Here is a 7201-nt window from a genome sequence, read left to right as displayed (position 1 = left end):
TTTGAGGGGTTCCTATCAAGTGGTATTTGGGGCTAGCAGTTCATTCCCAGGGATTTCTGGCCAACTGAACCAGTGTTTCAATGTGAGTGCCTAAGGATTCAATGCTGCTTTGGCTCTTAGGAACCAGAGGCTTCAAGGTTACACTATTTGAGATCAAAATGGTGCAAGCAAGGTATGTGCTTGGATGAGCTACATGGTCCTGCTACTGGATATGTTCATCTTAGAAGATTTTCTATAGTTATCAATAAAGATAAAAGCCAACAATAATGAGGTTGAAACATTTGTATTCAAATGTTTATCATAATAAACCCCATCTTCTAATCCATATACAGGAGAGAAATGATTCTAAATATTAAATATCTTTTTATTTAATGCTATCTCTTTTTGGGGGAGTGTGTTTCTTAGGTGTCTTTCAGGAGGCCCAGAAGGCCCTCCTTGTAATTCTTGCCCAAAGAGTCAGGTGATCTATGTAGACTTCAGAATTTGGTATTGCTTGGGTCTTGTGGCATTGGAATTACTAAGGCCTCTCCAATGATGTAATGATAATTTAAATCAAAATCTGTGACAAAATAATCAAGGACAAAGAATTGAGTAACTGTTTGTGCAGTATACCTAAAATCTCCTCTTACCTGGGAAGGATCTGGGAAAAGTATGAAAACAGGACAGTGTAAATATACTCTGAGAGTCATAAGTTGTCTGATGGTGAGAGTGGGGTTGGGCTATTTGATTATTGGCATTTTTTCAGATAATTGTGAGGAGTTTAGCAAATAGATTTTGTTTGTTTGTTTGTTTCTAGATTTTTGGGCCACACTCGGTGACGCTTAGGGGTTACTCCTGGCTTTGCGCTTAGAAATTGCTCCTGGCGTGGAGAACCATATGGGACACTTGGGGATTGAACCTCGATTCGTCCTAGGTTAGTGTGTACAAGGCAGCTGCCCTACCACTTGTGCCACTGCTCCGGCCCTTAGGAACTGGATTTTTTAATCTGCTCTACAACTCTTAAAAACTGTGATGCCACTACTATTTTATTACTTAGGAAATAAGTTCAGAAATCTATGAGTAAAGAACCAATGTGTATTTAAAATGTTTTGGCCAGGAGAGATGGTTCAATAAGTGGAGCAAATTCTTTGCATATAGGTGGCCTGGGTTTGATCCTGGTACCTCATGGTTACCTGAAAGCCAAAGGGAATGACTTTTAAGTATTAAGCCAGGAATAACTACCAGTATCTCTGGGTGTGGCATTCCACTCCCTCCTAAAACTGTCTTGTGTTACAATGTGTATATAATACTTAGGATAAAATTTCTATTAGAAATTTAAGTGGAAGATGTTATTATACATTTATAAAAATATGTAAAGCTCTTTCTATTTTTCCCTTTAGATTTTGGTCATACCTGGCTGTTCTCAGGACTACTCCTGGTTCTGTGCTCAGGGAGCATTCCTGGAAGGACTTGGGAACCATACAAAGTGATGGGGATAAAACTTACATTGCTTGCATGCATTCTCCCCATTGATTTATATCTCTGGCCATCAAATGGTTCTTTTACATGTAGAAAAGTCGTTGAGGAATATCTCTGAGGACTTACCTGAGGATACTTTGTTCTAGAACCTGAATCTGATGCTGATCTTGTTGATTTTGCTTCTTCATCTCTTCTTCTTCTTTTCCACTGCTGATTCCATCTAGAAGCCATTTTTCCCTCAAGGCTTTTTTCTGGTAGCAGAAAACAAAGATAGGTTCTAATATTAGTTAGCAATTTGCAAAGTATCTTTCTTCTTTAATATCTTATGAAATTTAACAGTGCACATGTCGAGGAAAAATAGTGTTTTATCCTTTGTTGCTTGAATGAATCTGTTATTTTTCCACTGTTCTCTTGGTGAACCCTGAAAAAGTCAGTTTTTTTTTGTGTGAGTAAATTATTCATTATTCTTCAAGGTCTAGTTAAAGTAGAAACTTTTCTATGAAGATTACATACATTGTTTACTTTTTGGTTATAGTACTTATATAATAGGCCATCGTCATTTTTTTTTGATATTTTTGGGCCACACCCATTGATGCTCAGGGGTTACTCCTGACTAAGCGCTCAGAAATTGGCCCTGGCTTGGAGGGACCATATGGGACGCTGGGGGATTGAACCGCAGTCTTCCCTTGGCTAGCGCTTGCAAGGCAGACACTTTACCTCTAGCGCCACCTCTCTGGCCCCAGGTCATCATCATTTAATAATTGATTTATTTATCTGGTTTATGGGGATATATCATATGCTATTGGCAAAGTGAAAAATGATTGAAGCCATTTTTTTTTTATCTTAGTGGTAACTCACATATGTTCAAAATATCCTATGCAGGATTAGCTGGAATCTTTGGCAGGCAAAGATTGCTACTGTATCATAAACTCAAAACTGTCAGGCTATGCAGCTTACTTGTAAGTTTTTCTCTGCCCAATATCCTGTCTTTATTTTTGAGACTCTTTTTGATTCTAGATAGTTACTTTTAGTTCAGTTCTCTTAATATTCCAATAATACTATGTAAAAGTTTACTGATTTGTCTAATTTTTGTGAGTTTAATTTTTGTTGATAATAATGCAATAATGAAATTTATGTTTCATCTTAGTGAAATCAAAATCTTGAAGTTTCATGAAAATATTACATACTTAGACATGAACTTCAAAACTTTAAAGCCAATGAAAGACACCGACAAGTTTGGGAGGAGCTTTAGCATCCTGTCCTGCCTCAGGTAAAGACTATAAGTCACTTCTAGATTTCCCCACTATCTGGAAGCAGAAAACACCTATGACAATGGCACCAGGTCAAGTAGTAATTATGATTAATTTTGGTAGATTTTTTGGAGTGTTTCCAAACCCCGGAAATCACCTGAAAAATAATCATGCTAAACAACATATGATGTTTAAAAAGTACATTACCAACTAGTGTGTGGTAAAACAGGAATAATATGATAAATATGCAGTCTTTCTAAGTAATTATCAGGGAAGAAGCTAAGTGGAACCCTCTAGCTGGTCAAGGCAAGAAACTACCTTTAGAGTGGCTGTAGCAGAACAAGCATTGTTCATTAGTTTTACTTTCTTCAGGTGGGCATTCTCATAAGCAGTGCTCAGTAGTCAGTAGGCCTTTCCCAGTGATAACTCTCAACCATTAGGAGGATGGTTTTTGTGAGGGACTGACTATAGAAGTGCTCCTCTGGCACTGAAGTGTCAGGGGCTCCCAAGGTCACTGATGATGCTCAGTGGTGTTTTTTTTTTTATTTGTTTTTCAGTCCACATCTGGCATCACTTAGGGGTTATTCCTGGCTCTGCACTCAGAAATCACTTCCAGCAATCTTGGGAGACCATGTGGGATGCCGAGGATTGAATCAGGGTTGGCCATATGCAAGGCCAACACCATACCTGGATGTGCTATCACTCTGGCCTTGATTTGACTTCTTTTTTTTTTTTTTGGTTTTTGGGCCACACCCGGTAACGCTCAGGGGTTACTCCTGGCTATGCGCTCAGAAGTTGCTCCTGGCTTGGGGGACCATATGGGACACCGGGGGATCGAACTGCGGTCCGTCCAAGGCTAGCGCTGGCAAGGCAGGCACCTTACCTTTAGCGCCACCGCCCGGCCCCTTGATTTGACTTCTAAATGAGAAAATCATCATGGATTTCTTTCAGGTAGTAATAGCAAGTGTTAATGCAAGTCTTTCAGAAAAGCTAAATTATATAACTGGAACTTTTGAAAAGTGGAGGCTATCTAAATGTTCAGAATTGCCTTTTCTAACTTTTTCCCCCAAGGAAAGGTTGCTTTGACAATCTGCCTCTGTAAATTATTATGTATACTCAAGTATAAGCCAAGTTTTTTGGCACAAAATGTGTGCTGAAAAACCTGAACTCGGCTTATACTCGGGTCGTACAGGTTATTTGATTTGGTGTGCTTGCACCAAATCCAATGCACATAGTCTCCAGTCATTTTCTGCCGTCTGCCGGAGGGCAGGGTGCTTCAGTTCAGTCTCCAAGTCATGGCTGAGCTAGAGTAGTAGGCAGCTGAACTGAACTGGATGCCACTGAACTATTTAACCTACAATATTCTGCACTTTGTATGAGACTGACAGCAGTAATGATGATATCTGCAAGCTCAGTAATGATGACAATGTCTATGCAGATACCCTCCCATCAGATACAGCTGAAGCTCTGTTTGGACATACAGATGAGGAAGAGGAGGAATCCAGTTTTGAAGGATTTTAACCTTTGTGATTTAGATTGATTGCCTGTTAAGCTATGGTTTTCTGCACTTTAAAGTTTCAAAGTTATTGTTGTAATTTACAGTTTTTCTTTAGTAATAAATATAGAAAAACTATAACCTATTGATTATTCAAATATTGTATATATATATTAAGGGTATATGTTTTTATTATTGAAATTTACCAGTGGCTGCTGCATTTTCCACCTAGGCTTATACTCGAGTCATTAAGTTTCCTCAGATTTTAGGGCAAAATTAGGGGGTAAGCTTATACTCGGGTTAGCTTATACTCGAGTATATAGTATTTGTTGAAAAATTATTTATTGGGCATTAACTATATAAACTGGAAGTAAATCATTACTAAAACTACTTCATAAGTAACGCTCACAGGACTTTCTCACATGGGAACAAAAGTTGCTACCCAGTGACATACTAAGTTATGAAAGAATACATATATCAGAGAAGGCATGTAGATACAGATTCAGAGCACTTTGAAGCAAAAAGCACAGAGATGAAAAAGATTAAAGGACAAAAGTATTAAAAGTAACTCTTATTTCAGCAATCTATTAGTGCATACAATGTGCAAAAAGAAGTGGAAACTTTATTTCCTGGGATTTTCCCTACATTATAATAAATATGAGAGCGAGTAAGAAATACTTTGGTCTCTTGAAAGGGTGCTAGAATAAATACCTTTGGAAAATAATTATCTCTGAATTAAAAAATTAAATAAAATATAAAATAATGTACAAAATAATTGCCCAAGATGTTTATGTTAACTTTCAAGCCATTAGAAAGGGATACATTGATGATAAATGAATATTATTTGGAGATGTAATTTGTAGAAGAGAAAAATCCTGGGCTCCTTTAGCTTATGCAAAATATGTGGAGGAGGACCTGAAAGTCTATAAATACTTATATATTACAGTATGAAAATTATTGAATTAAGGGCCTTCCCCATATCATCATTTTGTGTTTGCCTTTTTAGAATCTCAAGCAATTGCTTGTAGACAACTTGCCTTGCAAGAGCAGTTTGTGTTATTCAGGTATGTAGCCAGAGATTCTTTTCCCTCAGTGTTATCTTACACCTTAATTATAGCTGTGTAGATGTTTGTAAAAACTGTTTTCCATAGACATAGCAAATATTATCAGAGGTCAAGGTTTAATTTCTGAGGTCAAAGATGTCAAGTTTAATTTCTCAGGTCCAAGATGTCAGCATTTTAAGAATTTACCTTGATTTTAATTTATTTTTATTTGATCCCATATGATAGGTAATCATAGTAAAGAAGACAGATGACAACTATCAAAGTAAATTATAGTTCTTGCAAACCACCTACAAGGATAGTTTCAGTCATGTAGGTTATATCATTCTAAGAACCATTCATATGGAGATAGTCTTGTGATGCTGAGTTGCAAAGGGCAAAGAATGATTCTCTTGACATGATCAGCTTAAGTTGGGGGTGCATTCTTGATCTGAAGTTTAGCTAGAGAAAATAATTTCAAGTTTAGTTTTACAAAAATTAGTTTGAAATTCAGAAATCATTATTCTCCCAACAGAAACTTTTTGTAACTAAATGTATAATGCAATTTGAAGAGTTATTAGTGTTGTTGGTTGAGGGATGTAGGCACACTGGTAATGGGTGTGGTACTGAAATTATGTGCATGAGAAACCATCATTAACAGTATTGTAAATTACAGAGCCTTAATTGATAAAAATATAATGTACAATCCAAATCTCAACAATAAAATAATAATAATAAAATGACAAAAATTATAATAAAATGATCAAAAGTGTATTTTTTTTCTCATCTCAATTTTGATTTGGCTTTAGAACATGGTACTAATAAACATAATAAAATCTATTCTACAACTATGGTATTCAGGACAAAATGTCTACATATGACTGCATAAAAATGCAAGCAATATGCAGATGATGGACATGCTAACAGTTTTTTTAATTTTTTATTTTTAATTATGAGAACAAAGATGCAAAGAAAGAGGACAAGGTAAAGTTACAGTGAAAGGACAATCACCCATAAACAGAATTCTCAGAAATCCCCTTGCTGATACTGAACTTTGAACTTTCAGCCAAAGAACATTAAGAAAAATAAAACAGAACCCATGTACAATTACTTTGTCCCAGAGTCCCCAGATTGTAATACATAATATTTCTTAGCAGCACACAAAGCAATCTAAAGCCATAAACTTATGTAACTCCTTAAACATTGAAGGCAAAGTACTTTTTTATATTTCCATACACATGCATATTAGTTTAAGTTAACAAAAGTTTAAGTGGGTTGTTTTTCTTAAGGATTAGAGTCAAAGGAGCACAGTAAAAATGGTGTTAGAGTGGCAATTATTATTTGCATAGGCCCACCAAAATATGAGGGACATGGAAAGGAAAAGCCTTGGCCTAAATACAAGGAGATCCTACCCCTGAAGTTTCCTGGCATAAGACCAACTCTAGACTCCAGGCAAACTAGTTTGTCCAATCCAAGTCATTGTCTTTAGTGCCATTACACTTTTATTTTTCACACAGTCTCTGTTGTTGGTATCATGTTTCTGTATTAAAGATCTTGGAATTTGTATATCCTACATTGCAGTCAGGATGGTGCAGAGTGTCCTCTCGTTCATCTCACAATTAAAGGGCAATGCAGAGAGCCCTGTCCTGTAAGCAGGTCGTTGTTGTTGTCAAGTCTTCTTAGTGTTAAGGGAAGTCTCTTTTGAGCAGGTCGATGTCAGAGCAGTGGTAGGGTCTTCCCTGGTAGAGGATTGCTTCTTGGGTGTTTCGTAGATAGCTTCCCTGGTTCAGGGGTGAATGGAAGATGCCCATTCTTCTGAGGCCTGTGCCTGGTCATTATATCAATGTTCAAGGTGTTAGGTCCCATTGCACTACAAGATTTGTGTGTTCCAATCTCTATTAGATAAGAACTTATTTGTATGTATAGTATTTTCCCATTTAAATGTGCCTATGAAAACA

At 36.7% G+C, this 7201-nt stretch overlaps 1 long non-coding RNA gene across 1 annotated transcript in view; it reads right to left on the bottom strand.

The window, feature by feature from the left end:
- Positions 1–1618: 1618 nt before the first annotated feature.
- LOC125997423 (uncharacterized) overlaps positions 1619–7201 on the bottom strand; it is a 28828-nt gene continuing 23245 nt past the window's right edge. The window contains exon 3 of the long non-coding RNA XR_007491654.1: positions 1619–1709. This is a non-coding gene — a long non-coding RNA (uncharacterized LOC125997423). The remainder of the gene's footprint in view (positions 1710–7201) is intronic.

This window comes from Suncus etruscus, chromosome 19 (genome assembly GCF_024139225.1).
Source record: "Suncus etruscus isolate mSunEtr1 chromosome 19, mSunEtr1.pri.cur, whole genome shotgun sequence".
NCBI classification, from domain to species: Eukaryota; Metazoa; Chordata; class Mammalia; order Eulipotyphla; family Soricidae; genus Suncus; species Suncus etruscus.
This window is presented reverse-complemented; position numbering and strand designations above follow the sequence as displayed.